This window comes from Saccopteryx bilineata, chromosome X (genome assembly GCF_036850765.1).
Source record: "Saccopteryx bilineata isolate mSacBil1 chromosome X, mSacBil1_pri_phased_curated, whole genome shotgun sequence".
Lineage (NCBI taxonomy): Eukaryota > Metazoa > Chordata > Mammalia > Chiroptera > Emballonuridae > Saccopteryx > Saccopteryx bilineata.
The window spans coordinates 110,597,157-110,614,261 of NC_089502.1; the positions used below are offsets into that span (position 1 = coordinate 110,597,157).

The window sequence follows — 17,105 nt, forward strand, 5'->3', positions numbered from 1 at the left end:
ATCCACCACCCAGCTTCTGCATGCTCAAAAGCTAGGCAGCAAGTGGAACTGAGGGCCTAATCCTCAGTTAGAACAGCTTGTCTAAGGTAGACAGGCAGAGGGGACTCAGAATCGAAACTCAGGTTCTTGACCTCACATCATGTAACATATTCCTATCGTTAAGCAAGCGCGCGCGCACACAAACACACACACACACACACACACACACACACACTTCCATCACCATCTGGAAGAAAGGAAGATAAGCCCAGGCAGTCCCTGGAGACACACAATTCTCTAGTACTCACTGGGGACAGCTGCTGTACATTTTTCCAGGAGAGGCAGGTAGATGGTTGATCCGCATCTAACCCCCACTACCATGTTCCATAACTTCTCCATCTCCCCGGTGCCTCCTACCAGAGAAGCGAAAAACACCAGACAGTCACTTTCCCAGCTGCCATTGTGGTTCGTGTGGGATTCAGGCTTAAGCTCAACCAATCAGATGCCTCCATCAAGAACTCAGAGGCAAAAGCTGGGTATGCATAGATGCAGGAAGCACAGAGGAGCCTTCTAGTGAAGTAAGGCAGTCACCATGGAGGTGGCAGCACACTCCTGGGCATCCTGGACTTGGCAGTGGGTCGTCACTGCATTGGCCTGACTTTGGCCGTAGTCCTCACTGTTGTGCAACCTCCTTTGTTTGGCCTGCTTTCCAAACCCGGTTCTCCAGCCCTCCTGGTTATTTTGTGAACTCCCCAAGATCCTTTTGATAAAGGCTTTTTCAGCTTAAATAGACTAGAATTGCTTCCTGTTGCTCAGAGCCAAGAGCCCTGGCCATAACAGCTCAGTTGCCAGATTTTGCCTGGCTTCCCTCAGGGAGACCACACAGGACACCACCAATTCCTAGACACCCCATGCGTCTCCGTCCACTTCCGAGGGGCTCCACATCCTGGGATCTCGGCCTGTTGACCTTACACAGGAGAGCCAACCTGCTCTAACAGCAGGTCCCATACCCATCCCAGGCGGCTGCATGATAACGTTCCTGGACTCTACCACAGATTCTCACATTAAAGGCTTTTTCACTGACCATGGTCTGTCTTTATCCACAAGTGTGAGGCCTTCCACACACACATACCTCCTCCAGGTCATCAATGCAGCACCCAGAAAACATTCCTTCTTCCTCCAAATGCTTTGTTGTTTTGGGGGGGGGCTTGTTGTTTTTTTACAGAGACAGAGAGAGTCAGAGAGATGGATAGATAGGGACAGACAGACAGGAACGGAGAGAGATGAGAAGCATCAATCATCAGTTTTTCGTTGCGACACCTTAGTTGTTCATTGATTGCTTTCTCATATGTGCCTTGACTGGGGGGGGGGCACAGCAGACCAAGTAGCCCCTTGCTCGAGCCAAAGACCTTGGGTTCAAGCTGGTGAGCTTTGCTTAAACCAGATGAGCCCGCGCTCAAACTGGCAACCTCGGGGTCTCAAACCTGGGTCCTCCGCATCCCAGTCCAACACTCTATCCACTGCGCCACCGCCTGGTCAGGCCAAATGCTTTGTTTTTAATTAACTTCATTCCATGCTGAGGCAGAACATCTGTGGGCCCTGCTCAGACCCCCAAAATGCAGGCTGGGTGCACTGGTGATCCTGTAAGAATAATGGCTGTAGACGATGCCCCTGGTTCAAGGCCCGCAGCATTGGCGTCAGCTCATAAGGTGTTGAACAAATTACCTATCCACTTGGTGCCTTAAGGGGGCAGAGTGAGAACCCAGCCATAGGAAAGTGAGTGATGCTCACAGCTAACCCAAACTGGGAGTAGGGAAGGACCAGGAGAAGGACATTCCTTACCCAGGTGCCAGGCCTTGCGGACAGACCAATGGATGGACTTGACCAGGGTCTGACTTAGAGGCAGGCAGGAGCCAGAGGGCCTGGGTTCCCACAGTAGTCACCATGAGACAGCTCAGATTAGCTTCTGGCTGAGTGTGGACAGGGATCAGGGAGGAGCCTATTTCAGGGGATGGCCCAGCCAGCGGACAGAGTGGAAGTCCATTGGGATGACAACAACATGCTATGATCTCGGGCTTCTCTCCATGATACTGTCTCTGTTCCTGTAATCCTTGCTTTCTTAATAAGTGTAACCCTGATTTATGCCACTAAATTCAACAACCTAGAAGAAATGGATAAATTCCTAGAACAATACAACCTTCCTAGACTGAGTCAAGAAGAAGCAGAAAGCCTAAACAGACCTATCAGTAGAGAAGAAATAGAAAAAACCATTAAAAACCTCCCCAAAAATAAAAGTCCAGGCCCTGACGGCTATACCAGCGAATTTTATCAAACATTCAAAGAAGACTTGGTTCCTATTCTACTCAAAGTCTTCCAAAAAATTGAAGAAGAAGCAATACTTCCAAACACATTTTATGAGGCCAACATAACCCTCATACCAAAACCAGGCAAGGATGGCACAAAAAAAGAAAACTACAGACCAATATCTCTAATGAATACAGATGCTAAAATACTAAACAAAATACTAGCAAATCGAATACAACAACATATTAAAAAAATAATACATCATGATCAAGTGGGATTCATCCCAGAATCTCAAGGATGGTTCAACATACGTAAAACGGTTAACGTAATACACCATATCAACAAAACAAAGAACAAAAACCACATGATCTTATCAATAGATGCAGAAAAGGCTTTCGATAAAATACAACACAATTTTATGTTTAAGACTCTCAACAAAATGGGTATAGAAGGAAAATATCTCAACATGATAAAGGCCATATATGATAAACCATCAGCTAACATCATGTTAAATGGCACTAAACTGAAGGCTTTCCCCCTTAAATCAGGAACAAGACAGGGTTGTTCACTCTCTCCACTCTTATTTAATGTGGTACTAGAGGTTCTCGCCACAGCAATCAGACAAGACAAAGAAATAAAAGGCATCCATATCGGAAAAGAAGAAGTAAAGGTATCACTTTTTGCAGATGATATGATCCTATACATGGAAAACCCCAAAGAATCCACAAAAAGACTACTAGAAACAATAAGCCAATACAGTAAGGTCGCAGGATACAAAATTAACATTCAGAAGTCAATAGCCTTTCTATATGCCAACAATGAAACAACTGAGAAGGAACTCAAAAGAATAATCCCCTTCACGATTGCAACAAAAAAAATAAAATACTTAGGAATAAACATAACAAAGAATGTAAAGGACTTATATAATGAAAACTATAAACCATTCTTAAGGGAAATTGAAAAAGATATAATGAGATGGAAGAATATACCTTGTTCTTGGCTAGGAAGAATAAATATAATCAAGATGGCTATATTACCCAAAGCAATATACAAATTCAATGCAATTCCCATCAAACTTCCAATGACGTTTTTTAAAGAAATGGAGCAAAAAATCATCAGATTTATATGGAACTATAAAAAACCCCAAATAGCCAAAGCAATCCTAAAGAAAAAGAATGAAGCTGGGGGCATAACAATACCTGACTTCAAACTCTATTATAGGGCCACGACAATCAAAACAGCATGGTATTGGCAGAAAAATAGACACTCAGACCAATGGAACAGAATAGAAAGTCCAGAAATAAAACCACATATATATAGTCAAATAATTTTTGATAAAGGGGCCAAGAACACACAATGGAGAAAAGAAAGCCTCTTCAATAAATGGTGCTGGGAAAACTGGAAAGCCACATGCAAAAGAATGAAACTGGACTACAGTCTCTCCCCCTGTACAAAAATTAACTCAAAATGGATCAAAGATCTAAACATAAGACCTGAAACAATTAAGTACATAGAAGAAGACATAGGTACTCAACTCATGGACCTGGGTTTTAAAGAGCATTTTATGAATTTGACTCCAATGGCAAGAGAAGTGAAGGCAAAAATTAATGAATGGGACTACATCAGACTAAGAAGTTTTTGCTCAGCAAGAGAAACTGATAACAAAATAAACAGAAAGCCAACTAAATGGGAAATGATATTTTCAAACAACAGCTCAGATAAGGGCCTAATATCCAAAATATACAAAGAACTCATAAAACTCAACAACAAACAAACAAACAATCCCATAAAAAAATGGGAAGAGGATATGAACAGACACTTCTCCCAGGAAGAAATACAAATGGCCAACAGATATATGAAAAGATGCTCATCTTCTTTAGCTATTAGAGAAATGCAAATCAAAACAGCAATGAGATACCACCTCACACCTGCTCAATTAGCTATTATTAGCAAGACAGGTAATAGCAAATGTTGGAGAGGCTGTGGAGAAAAAGGAACCCTCATACACTGTTGGTGGGAATGTAAAGTAGTACAACCATTATGGAAGAAAGTATGGTGGTTCCTCAAAAAACTGAAAATAGAACTACCTTATGACCCAGCAATCCCTCTACTGGGTATATACCCCCAAAACTCAGAAACATTGATACGTAAAGACACATGCAGCCCCATGTTTATTGCAGCATTGTTCACAGTGGCCAGGACATGGAAACAACCAAAAAGCCCATCAATAGATGACTGGATAAAGAAGATGTGGCACATATACACTATGGAATACTACTCAGCCATAAGAAATGATGACATCGGATCATTTACAGCAAAATGGTGGGATCTTGATAACATGATACGAAGTGAAATAAGTAAATCAGAAAAAAACAGGAACTGCATTATTCCATATGTAGGTGGGACATAAAAGTGAAACTAAGAGACATTGGTAAGAGTGTGGTGGTTACGGGGGGGAGGGGGGAATGGGGGAGGGAAAGGGGGAGGGGGAGGGGCACAAAGAAAACAAGATAGAAGGTGACAGAGGACAATCTGACTTTGGGTGACGGGTATGCATCATAATTGAACGACAAGATACCCTGGACTTGTTATCTTTGAATATATGTATCCTGATTTATTGATGTCACCCCATTAAAAAAATAAAATTATTTAAAAAAAAAAAAATAAGTGTAACCCTGAAAATAGAGCTGAGATTCAGAGAGGTGTGTGTGCCCTGAGGCCAACCAGAGCCAGGAAACAGCTGTGGCCAGAGCGGCCAGAAGTGATAGGACTTGCACCATCCTGGCTGGGACTCCGGAGGAAACAGAACTAGCTCTCTGTAGTGATATGGAAGGGAGAAGGGCAGAGGAGTCCCCGCAGAAGAAGGGTATGTTTCTCCCCTCTGTCCGTGAGTAGGAGAGGTCCAAGGGTATATCATGGAGTGCCGGGGTTGGGGGTGAGCCGGAGACAAGATGGAAAACCACCTCACCATCAGCCCTCAGTGTGGTGGGGTCACAAATCCCAGCCTGCCGCAGGGCTCCCCTCAGCCGTGCCTTGAGGGAGGAGCATGAATTTTGTAGTCAGACAGACCCGGGTTCAAATCCCATCTATGTCATTCAGTATCTGTGGGATCCCAGGCAAGCTTTTTTGGTAGATTGTTATATGCGTAGCCCCCCATGAGTCATGCTTCTCAGTCGGAGCCTTCATGTAGTTCCCCCTCACATTGACTCTGAGTTTGGCCATGTGAGTTCTTTTTTATCAATAGGACATTAGCAAGCATGATGTAAAGCAGAGGCTGGGTAAATGCTTGCATGCTGAGGCTTGTCCTCTTGGAATGTTCCCTTCTGGAACCCGACTGCCATGCTTGGGGAAGCCCAGGCTAACCTGGCAGAAAAAACGTCATGGGAAAGAGAACTAAGGCCGCCCGGCCAACAGCCAGCACCGGGACGCCAGGAATGGGAGAGGCCTTCTTCGACCTTCCAGTGCAATCTAGCTAGGAACTGACTGTATCCGCATGAGCGACACCAGCTGATACCACCTGGAGTCCAAGGACCACCCAGTTAACCCACAGAATCATGAGAAATAATCATTTCTGCATTATCCCTCAATGTTGTTTTAAACTAGTAAGGTTTGGGATGGTTAGTACACAGTAATAGATAACTGAAAGACTGTTTAAACTTTCTGAGCTTAAGCCACCCCTTTATACAATGGAGTGATAGTATTTGTTGCTAAAATTATGAGGAGTAAATTTAAGACACAATAACAATGACCGTTTACTGAGTACCTGCTGTGTCTTAGGCACTGTGGTAGGTGTGTATGTGTGTGTGTGTGTATGTATTTTTTTTTTTTTTTTAGTGAGAGGAGGGGAGATAGAGAGAGACTCTCGCATGAACCCCAACCAGGTGCCATCCAGCAGCCCCTGTCTGAGGCTAATGCTCTGCCCATCTGGGACTATGCTCGCAACTGAGCTATTTTTAGCAACTGAGACAGAGGCTCCATGGAGCCATCTTTAGTGCCTGGGGCCAATGTGCTTGAACCAATTGAACCATAGCTGCAGGAGGGGATGGGAGAAAGAGAGGGAGGGGGGAGGGAGAGAGAAGGGGGAGGGGAAGTGAAGCAGATTGTCGCTTCTCCTGTGTCCCCTGACCAGGAATTGAAGCTGGGATATTCACACACCAGGTTGATGCTCTACTGCTGAGCCAACCGACCAGGGCCTTATGTATATAATGTAAAACCTAAAATCTGCAGAGCATCTCTGTGAAGTAAGTACTGTTAAGCTCATTTTACAGATCAGGAGACTGAACTCAAATGGGCTAAGTAACTTGCCCAAGGCAGCATGGTTAGGGTCAGAGCTGGGACTCCAACTCAGGTCCCTGTTGTTCTAACCACTATGGTTTAGCAGGATCTTCTCCACTGGTACTAATAAATGAAGGGTCTGTCAGGAAAGCACCAAACTTTCCTATATTGCTAGAACTTTGTCATTATCAGGTGGTTGGAGGAGGCAGGCAGGGGTATACTCGCAAAGCCAGCATCCAGCCCACATCCTCTTGAGGGTGGGTTTGCATAGCTCTGTTTGGTGGTCAGACCTATGTCTTGGCGCTGCTTCCATGAGCCTTGAGTCACAAGGGAGAACAGAACTCAGAGCAAATCCATTTTCACTTCTAGGAAAACAGTTAACAGGGCTCAGCAGCTAAAAGGCAGCTTGTTTCTCAAGAGGCAGGAGGTGCCTGCGCCACAGGTGCCCTGCCCCCGCTGCTGGAGAGGCTCGAGAAGCCAGAAGCCAGTTCATTTGTCCCTCCACAAGACAGTCCTTCCTGGAGACCACACACACACACACACACACACACACACACACACACACACACACTAAACCACAGGGAAGCGGGGGCAGTTGTGAGAACTTACAATGGGGTGCAGGTGGTACCTGACCAGAGGCCACTGCTGAGAGGCTCCCCACCCTTCCAAGGACCTGGTAAGTGACATTGACATTGAGGAGGGCGGCAGAAGGCTCTTCCCTTACCCTCACCCCAAGCTGACAGCATCCCTCTCCAGCCCGGAGGCCCAGGAGCGACCGCGTCCTGGGTGGGGTTGGGAAAGCCCAGCTAAGAATCAGCCTGCCCTCCTCTCCTTGACTCTCCCCATCTTTCCCAGAAAGCCTCTGCCTTAATGGGGTCCCTTTTAGAAGTGCTCGCATAGGTGTGGAAAGAGCTGATTTGAAAGTACATTGTTAAAGTTATCTCAACTTTGCTTTAAAATTAGATATTTGAAAATTAATGTATGTATGTATAAAAAATGTATAGAAAGAGAATGGCAGAAGTCATCTGACAATGTTGACAATAATTATCTCCAGGTGTTAAGGTGAGGTGCTTTTCTTTTTCTTTTTTATATTTTTCCATCTCTTCGACTTCTCTAACAAAGGGCATTATCACTTTTAGAATTAGAAAATAATCTATATTGTCTATGCTACTTTTTATGAATGTGAGCGGCTTGTAAAAGTCACACCTTAAAACTTTTCCCATCTAGCACCTTCATTATTGGTTCACACCTGCATTATTAGCTAGTGTCTCGGAACACCTTAGTCTCCGGGGGAGAGATGGGAAGAGAATGACACCAACATGCAATGGGAAACGAGAGCAGGGCCGCTGAGCCAAAGCAGAGGGGGTCAACGCGGCTAGAATCTGCTCAGTTAGTACCTAGGGCTGCTTCCAAACAGCCCCTGTAGGCTGGAGACACCAACATGCAATGGGAAACGAGAGCAGGGCCACTGAGCCAAAGCAGAGGGGGTCAGCGAGGCTAGAATCTGCTCAGTCAGTACCTAGGGCTGCTTCCAAACAGCCCCTGTAGGCTGGAGACACCAACATGCAATGGGAAACGAGAGCAGGGCCACTGAGCCAAAGCAGAGGGGGTCAGCGAGGCTAGAATCTGCTCAGTCAGTACCTAGGGCTGCTTCCAAACAGCCCCTGTAGGCTGGAGACCCGAGACCAGGGGCAGCGCAAGGCTGGGCTGCAGAGGTTCCTGAACTGGAGGGCCGCCCTTCCCTGACTTGGAGTCGCGAGGGCAGGAGGCCCTGGGCTGCAAGAATTCTGAAGCTCAGCTCATGCGTGCTGCCTGATTCGCACTGGACTTTGTCACTCAGCGTAACGGCCTCACCTCGCAGGCTGAGAGTGAATTGAAGGAGGCAAATGGTGCGTGTACAGTGCTCAGCACAGATCCTAGCACACACTAGGCACTCAATAAATGCAGTTATGATTATTAGGAATAAACACATGCCCATGAGCACGCACTCTCGTAGGGGAGCTCAGCCTCTTAATCATTCATCCCGCACCAGAAAAGGGATGAGCTCGCCCCACTGTGAGGTGGCCATCCGGTTTGGTCCCTTGCTGTGTCCTGCCGTCTATGCAGCCAGATACATTTTTTTCTACCCCCAGAGCAGTTTCCAAACGTGCTACCTTGGCCAAAGCAACTGCTCATTAGCATGGGTGAGAGAGCCCGTATGATACCACCAGTGGCCATTAAAGTACCCGGATGAGTGGGGGTGTTTGTTTTCCTTCCCGTTAAGTCTACTTGGAGCAAAGCTAGTACTGCCAGGCAGAGTTAAGTGGGGCAGGGAGGGTCTGGGGAAGGCAGACACAGCTGGGAGTTGCGCAGTTCCCTCAGGCAGGGGAGGGGGGCTCCAGATGCGCTCCCCCACCCTCCTGCCCTTTCCGGCTCCGCTCGCAGTGCCCAGCTGCCCACTTCCTGCCCTGACTTGCACACCTGCTCCCAGGAAGGGGTTTGAAGTAAGTCACTTACACTTGAATATGAACTTCAGCATTCCCCAGGACCATAAAATGCTTTATTCTCTTCCCTTGAAATCCCACTGTGGGTGTGCCTGGGGGGTGGGGGTCCTTGATCTTAATGAGAAAACAGGAAAGAATTCTCATTTTGGTGTTTTAGCCTTCCCCGGCCCACCCACCCACATCCCCAAGGTCAGGACTTCTTCTACTCCGAGTTCAGTAAAGTAGTAGTCACCTGTATTTCTCATTAGGGAGACTCGAATAAAAGCATGAAAAGCCCTGGCTGGGTGGCTCAGTGGATAAAGTGTCGTCCCCGCAAGCTGGACTTGTGAGCTCAGTACCCGGTCAGGGCAACTACAAGAATCGGTGAGTGCACAACTAAATGGAACAGCTAACTGGGACAACAACTTAATGCTTCTCTCGGTCTCTCTCTCTCTCTCTCTCAAATCAATGGGAAAAAAAGATTTTAAAGCATGAAAAGCTTCCCTCTGTATCCTTAAATGAGAAGCATTTAGAGAGTTAAAAAAAAATGTGTTAAATTGATGAAAAGAAAAAAATATGACACAGAACTCAAAAATCATGAAAAGATGGACAGATACGACAATAGAAACCTCCTTTGCAGTGAAATACAGCACCAGCCAGAGGTTGCAAATTTTTATCCTGCAGCTCCCACCCAACCCAAACATGTGCTAAAGTTTTTTGACCAAGTTGCCAGCATTTTAAAATTGGAAGTTTTCCCATAAAAATCCCCTGAAGAATGAGATGAAGCACACTGGTTCCCACTGGCAACGCCTGGGCAGAGCCCAGCAGAAGGGTGCACGCTCCCAGGCCTGTCGCCACCCTCCAAACTTTCATCACGTATTGCATTGCTTGCCTAACCCCAGCAGGCCTCTGAGATGTGCCGTAAACAAAGTGCAAAGACAAAAGGTGCTCTAGGAGAACATGTTTGCAATACATCCAACAAAAAGTTAATATCTGTTATACATAAATAAGAACCGAACAGTTCAATAGAAAAATGGGGAAAAGTATAAACAGTAATTCATTGAAAAAGACATTCAAATGGCCAATAAACATGAAAGATACTCAACTTACTGGTGATTAGGAAAATGCAAATGCCATCAAACTGGCAAAAAATCAGAAAGCCTTCCCGCATCACTGTGGGTAAGGTTGTGGGGAAAGAACTCGTGTGTTATTGGTGAGTGTGTAAATTGGTGCAACCATTTTGGAGGGCAATTTGGCAGTTCTAATCACTATTTTAAATACAGTGTGTCCGTAAAGTCATGGTGCACTTTTGACCAGTCACAGGAAAGCAACAAAAGATGACAGAAATGTGAAATCTGCACCAAATAAAAGGAAAACTCTCCCAGTTTCATACCTATTCAGTGCAGTTCGATGTGGGCTCACGCACAGATTTTTTAGGGCTCCTTAGGTAGCTATCCCGTATAGCCTCTACAGACTCGTCACTGACTGATGGCCTACCAGAACGGGGTTTCTCCACCAAACTGCCGGTTTCCTTCAACTGCTTATCCCACCCAGTAATGTTATTACTATGTGGTGGCACTTCGTTATAAACGTGCTGATATTCACATTGCACTTTGGTCACGGATTTGAATTTAGCAAGCCACAGAACACACTGAACTTTCCTCTGTACCATCCACATCTCAACTGGCATGACCGTGGGCTGCTCCGCTGTATACACGGTGTTACATCATCATCTGTGCATGTGCACATGCTGCCACATCATCCTACAGAAACTGGGAGGGTTTTCCTTTTATTTGGTGCAGATTTCACATTTCTATTGTCTTTTGTTGCTTTCCTGTGACAGTCAAAAGTGCACCATGACTTTACGGACACACTGTACATGTATCTTTAAAGTAATGTAGGTAAACTTATTGATGGGCGCATGATGCAGTGTGCAGATGATGTTTTATTGAGTTGTACACTTGAAACCTGTATGGTTTTGCTAACTAATGTAACCCAATAAATTCCATTAAAAATAAATAGAGCATGATTACAGAAAAGTACACAAATGGTGGATGGCTCACACACTGGAACACTCCCGCGTAACCATTGCGTAGATCGGGAAAGAGAATATTATCAGTACCCAGAAGCCCCCTGTGTCTCTCTCCATCAGTAAATCCTCCCCAAAATAACCACTATCCTAACTTCTAACAGGATTTGCCTATTTTTGAACATCTTATAAATGGAATTAGATAGTACAAATTCCTTTGTGTCTGGTGTCTTTCACTGAGTATTATATTTTTAAGCTTCATCTGTGTTGTTCTATGAAGCAGAACATTCATTTTTGTTGCTGTATAGAATTCCATTGCCTGACTAGACTGAACTTGATTATTCTGTTGTTATGATAAAGAACATTTGGGGTGTTTCCAGTTTGAGGCTATGCAAGCGGTGCTGCTACACACATTCTTGTTTGTGCTTTTGGTGCACATAGAAGCACATGTCTATCCGGTACATACCCCCTGACAACATTTTCATTCTAGGAAATCATTCTTTCAGAAACGCCAGAGAGAACAAGACTGCACGTCCAAGGGTGTTTATGGTAACATTAGAAAATAGTTGGGTTACCCTGCCTGGTGGCGCAGTGGATAGAGTGTTGTCCCTAAGCGCTGAGGTCGCTGGTTCATTCTGGGGTCTCAGACTTGATCCAGAGGTCACTGGCTCCAGCCCTGGTCAGGGGACATATGAGAAGCAATCAATGGGTGCACAACGAAGTGAAGCAACGAGTTGATGTTTCTCTCTCTCCCTTTTTCTCTCAAAAAAAAAGTTGGATCAACCTCTGTGTTTACTAATGATAATATGGTTGAAAAATATAATGTTTCATCTTGACTTAGAATAGTATTCAGCTGATAAAAAGAGAAAGAGCTACATATGTGTGTTCTGATATTTAATGCTGCCCATACATTATCAAGTTAAAAAAAGAATCCTGAAAGAAAAAAAAAAGTATGAAACACTCCTGCAAACATGGCGCTCCCAGGGGCATGGAGCCATGTTGGCACCGCTGCACCCTGCTCCGCGGTCCCAGGGCCTGTGGGCAGGGGCCTTCGGGACACTGCGCACTGGCCCCAATCTTCTCTCGGTGTGTAAATTCGCACAGAATCATGAATGGATAACAACAGAAAATGATATTGGAACAATGGGAAGCAGTAATTTTGCACAGGAAGTTCTGGGAGATGTTGTTTACAGTAGTCTGCCTGAAATTGGGACAGAATTGAACAAACAAGGTGAGTTTGGTGCATCGGAAAGTGTGAAAGCTGCTAATGAACTCTATTCTCCTCTATCAGGAGAAATAACTGAAATTAATGAAGCTCTTGCAGAATCCAGGACTTGTCAACAAATCTTGTTATGAAGATGGTTGGCAATCAAGATGACACAGAGTGACCCTTCAGAAATAGATGACCTAATGAATGAAGAAGCATATGAGAAATACATAGAAGCTATTGAATAGTGAAAATGAAACTCCCTAAATAAAGTAGTATGAAACAAAAAATAGTACAATATACTATTATATATATACACATATATATGCTATTATTTCATACTATGCTATTATGAAATTTCAACACTACGCTTGCTATTATTTCATAATAATATGATGCACTAATAGAATCATATGACTCTACTTTCTAAACAAATAAAAGACAAAACAGAACTTTATATGCGGAGATTTGTGCACATTAAAAATCTGGAAAGACTTTTCACATATGAACAATGGAAGAGGAATGCAGTGGGGGAGAAAAAGGGATGAGATTTTACATATATTCTGTACATCTCAAATTCGTCTACTTTTCTCCATCCTTATTGCCACTGTCCTATGTAAGTCACCATGCCCTCTGGTGTTGAAAACACAATGGTTTCCTTATTGATTTACCTCTCAAGTCACCTCTGTCGCCATTGGGAAGGTGGGGAGTTGGGGGATGGTCTGTGGAAATGTCAACCTCAAGAGTATGCTATTGCCCTGGCTTGTTTCTCAGTGGATAGAGTGTCGGCCCAGCATGTGGACGTCCCGGGTTCAATCCCTGGTCAGGGCACACAGGAGAAGTGACCATCTACTTCTCTCCCCCTCTATCTCCCCCTTCTCCCCCTCTACCCCCCCCCCAGTGGCTCGATTGGTTTGAGCATCAGCCCAGGTGCTGAGGATAGCTCTGTTGATTTGAGAATCGTCCCCAGATGGGGGTTGCCAGGTGGATCCCAGTCAGGACACATACAGGAATCTATCTCCCTTCCTCTCACTTAAAAAAAAAAAAAAAAAAAGTGCACTATTATAGTGGTGATCCCAGGGTCAAGTGGCCACTGTAAGACAGCCTATATACTGCCTGTCACGTGAAAAAAGTCTTTCAAAGAAGTAAGCAGAGCATAATCTCATCTTTAAAATAAAAAATTTTAAGTTAAAACCATACATTACAAGTTTACAAGTGAATGTGTGTGTGTGCGTGCATGTGCGTGTGTGTGTGTGTGCGTGTGTGTGTGTGTGTGTGTGTGCGCGCGCGCTTTAAAGTATTTGGAAGTCACAGGTAACACAGTATCTCAGAATCCGCAAAGCAGGATGGTTTTCCCCTAGCAACAGCTGCACTATAGCGCCCTGGTGATCTTCCACATGTCCACATGTCCCAGGAAGGAAAGACTTGATCTGCTACTAATCTGAGTCTTGGCAGAACACAAGAAGATGGAAGCCTATGAGGAATCGCTCTGAGGCCATCTTCCATTCGCCTCTTGTATTAGTTGGCTTTGGCTACCGTAACAAAGTAACACAGACTGAGTGGTTTAAACAATAGAAATTTAACTTCTCACAGTTCTGAAGGCCAGAAGTCCAAGATCAAGTTATCAGCAAAGTTGGTTCCTTCTGAGGGCAGAGGGCAAAAGATCTGCTCCAGGCCTCTTTCTTCGGCTTGTGATTGGCCGGTTTCTCCTGTGTCTTCACATTGTCTACCCTCTGTCCTGATAGCCTCTTCTCATAAAGATACCAGACTGGATTAGGGCCCACCCACATGATCTTATTTTAATTGCCTCTTTACAGGCCCTGTCTCCACATGCAAATGCTCCTTGACTCATAATGGAGTTACATCCCGATAAACCCATCGTAAGTTGAAAATATGGTAAGGTGAAAACACATATAATGCACCTAACCCACTGAACATCATAGCTGAGCCTCGTCTACCTTAAACGTGCTCAGAACACCTAAATCAGTCTACAGTTGGGCAAAATCATCTTGCTGCCACTTCCCAGCATCACAAGAAATTATCATAGCACTTAGCACTAGCCCAGGAAAAGACCAAAATCCAAATCTGAAGTACGGTTTCTGCTGAATGTGTATCACTTTCACAGCACTGTAAAGTTGAAAACTCTTAAGTTGAACCATCCTTAAGTCGGGGACCGCCTGTCCACACAGTCACATCCGGAGTACTGGGGGTTAGGACCTCAGCAGTATGAATTTGGGTTGGGGATGACATAATTCAGCCCATAACACCCCCAGTGTCCCCTAGGAGGCTTTCAGGAGACTATTTCTCCTTAGCCTCCTGGGTTATCGTGAGGTCTGGGACTCCCACACAGCTCCCCTCAGGATAAAGCTACAGACCATGAACTGCCTGGTTCTACGCTGCCAGTCCAGAACTAGCTTATCCGGCCCCACTGGTTTCAGTGTCATCCTTGTCAGCATGGGACAACAACCCAGGGACGAGTAATAAACGGCCCAAATCTAAAAGTGGCTCACTGCATCTTTATCAGCCAAAGCAGCCAGGCCTTGGCCTTGGCTTTACTGGAAAGTCTTGTGTGTGCTTGACAACAGACAATGGAATGTCTTGCAAAAACAAAACCAAAGACCTTGCTAACAGAGGTGGGAGAAAGGGAGAAACATAGGGTGGCTTCCAAATCTGCGTTCTTTCCTTCCCCTCACCCAGCACCCAATGCTCTTATGCTGGGATTACCCAGGCCTCTCCACCCCAGCTATTGGGTCCCCTGCATTTTAACTTGCTTGCCATTGAAAAACAAATGAACAGAAGATAAAACACAGCTGTATTATATGTGCATATCTGTGTGCATTTAAATATTTAGAAGAACATTTTACATACAAACAATAACACTGATCATCCTTGGGGAAGGAAGGTTGAAGTGTGGGAAAGGGATTTTAACTTTTTATTTTTTATTAAGTGAGGAGGGGAAGCAGAGAGACAGACTCCTGCATGCATCCCAACCAGGATCTATCCGGCAAGCCCCCTATGAGCAATGCTCTGCTCATCTGGGGCATTGCTCCCTTGCTCGGCAACCAAGCTCTTTTTAGCGCCACAGAGTCATTCTCAGTGCCTGAGGCCAACTCGCTCAAACCAATTGAGCCATGGCTGCAGGAGGGGAAGACAAAGGGAGAGAGAGAGAGAGAGAGAGAGAGAGAAGGGGTAGGGGTAGAGAAGCAGATGGTCACTCTTCCTGTGTGTCCTAACTGTGAATCAAACTCAGGACAACCACTTGCTGGGCTGACGCTCTACCACTGAGCCAACCGACCAGGGCCTATACATATTTTATACAGCAGGCCCCTGAGGACATGAGTAAACCGCCAGAAGTGAGAAGGTTGGTCACTGACAGGCAAAGTTGAGTCCACTCACAATTAACATCCTGTACAGGAATCCTTACTCTCAACTCCTTCCCAACAAATAAAATTTAGCTAAAGAAATCCAAACCACAACAAGAGACTACTTCATACCCATGAGGATGATTATTATAAAAAAAACTACAAAACAGCAAGTGTTGGTGAGGATGTGGAGAAATTGGAACTCTTCTACACTGCTGGCAGGAACGTACAATGGTGCAGCCACTGTGGAAAACAGTAAGTCAGACACGAAAGGACAAACATTGTATGATATTACTTATATGAGGCCCCTAGGGGAGTCAATTTCATACAGACAGAAAGTAGAATGGTGGTCGGAGGGGTTAGAGGAGGGGGCAGGGGGAGTTGGAGTTTAATGGGAACAGATTTCAGTTTGGGGAAGATGAAAAAGTTCTGGAGATGATGGTGGTGATGGTTGTACAACAGTGTGAATGCACTCAATGCCACTCCACTGTACACTTAAACATCTTAATATTCTCTTTTGCAGGGATGGAACTTATGCCCAGTCTTTTTATTTATTTATTTTTATAGAGAGGGACGGGGGAAGCAAGAACTATCAACTCATAGTTGCTTCATTTTAATTGTTCACTGCTTGCTTGTTGTATGTGCCTTGACCCGGCAAGCCCAGGGATTCAAACCAGTGACCTCAGTGTTCCAGGTCGACGCTCTATCCACTGTGCCACCACAGGCTAGGCCTAAAAATGCTTAAGATGGGAAATTTTATGTTATGTGTATTTCACCACAGTAAAAAAATAAAAATAGTGTGGTGCTCACTTCAGCAGCACATAGACCAAAATTGGAACAATGCAGAGAAGATTTGCATGGCCCCTGAACAATGTGCACATCTCTCTTCTCCATCTGCAGCCTGCTGACAGGACACGGGGTGTAGAACCGACACACAGAGCTTCCTTCAATCCCCTCTCTGTCCTCCCTGTCTCACCTGCCCCGCTCCCATCACACTTCCTCCCTCGAACCTTCCACGAACTCTTTCTGCCTCATCACTGGTCCAGCAGCTCTTCATCCCATATGTGTCTTTCGGCATGTTTAATATTTTTAGCTGACTTTGCATGGCGTATGTCTTCTCTTCCTGACTAGACTAGAAGTTTCTCAAAGGTAAAGACTGATTCTTCGCCCCCTTTGGCTCTCCTTAGCTCACATATCCATGTGTAGTAGATAATGAGGGGTATGTAAACCCAGACAATGGGATATCATTCAGCACTAAAAAGAAATGAGCTATCAGGCCATGAAAAGACATGGGGGAATCTGAAATGCATATTATGAGATGAAAATAGCCAGTCTGAAAAGGCTACATACTCTGAGTCCAACTATATGACATTATGGAGACAGTAAAAAGATCAGTGTTTGCCAGGGGTTCAAGGGACAGAGAGGGGGAGGAATGGACAGATGGAGCGCAGGGGATGTTTAGGGCAGTGAAACTATTCTGTATGACA

The 17,105-nt window shown here is 45.0% G+C and overlaps 1 pseudogene; it reads left to right on the forward strand.

Moving 5' to 3' along the window:
- Positions 1 to 16,420: 16,420 nt before the first annotated feature.
- LOC136317991 (U6 spliceosomal RNA) lies at positions 16,421 to 16,490 on the forward strand (annotated as a pseudogene).
- The last annotated feature ends 615 nt before the right edge of the window (positions 16,491 to 17,105 follow it).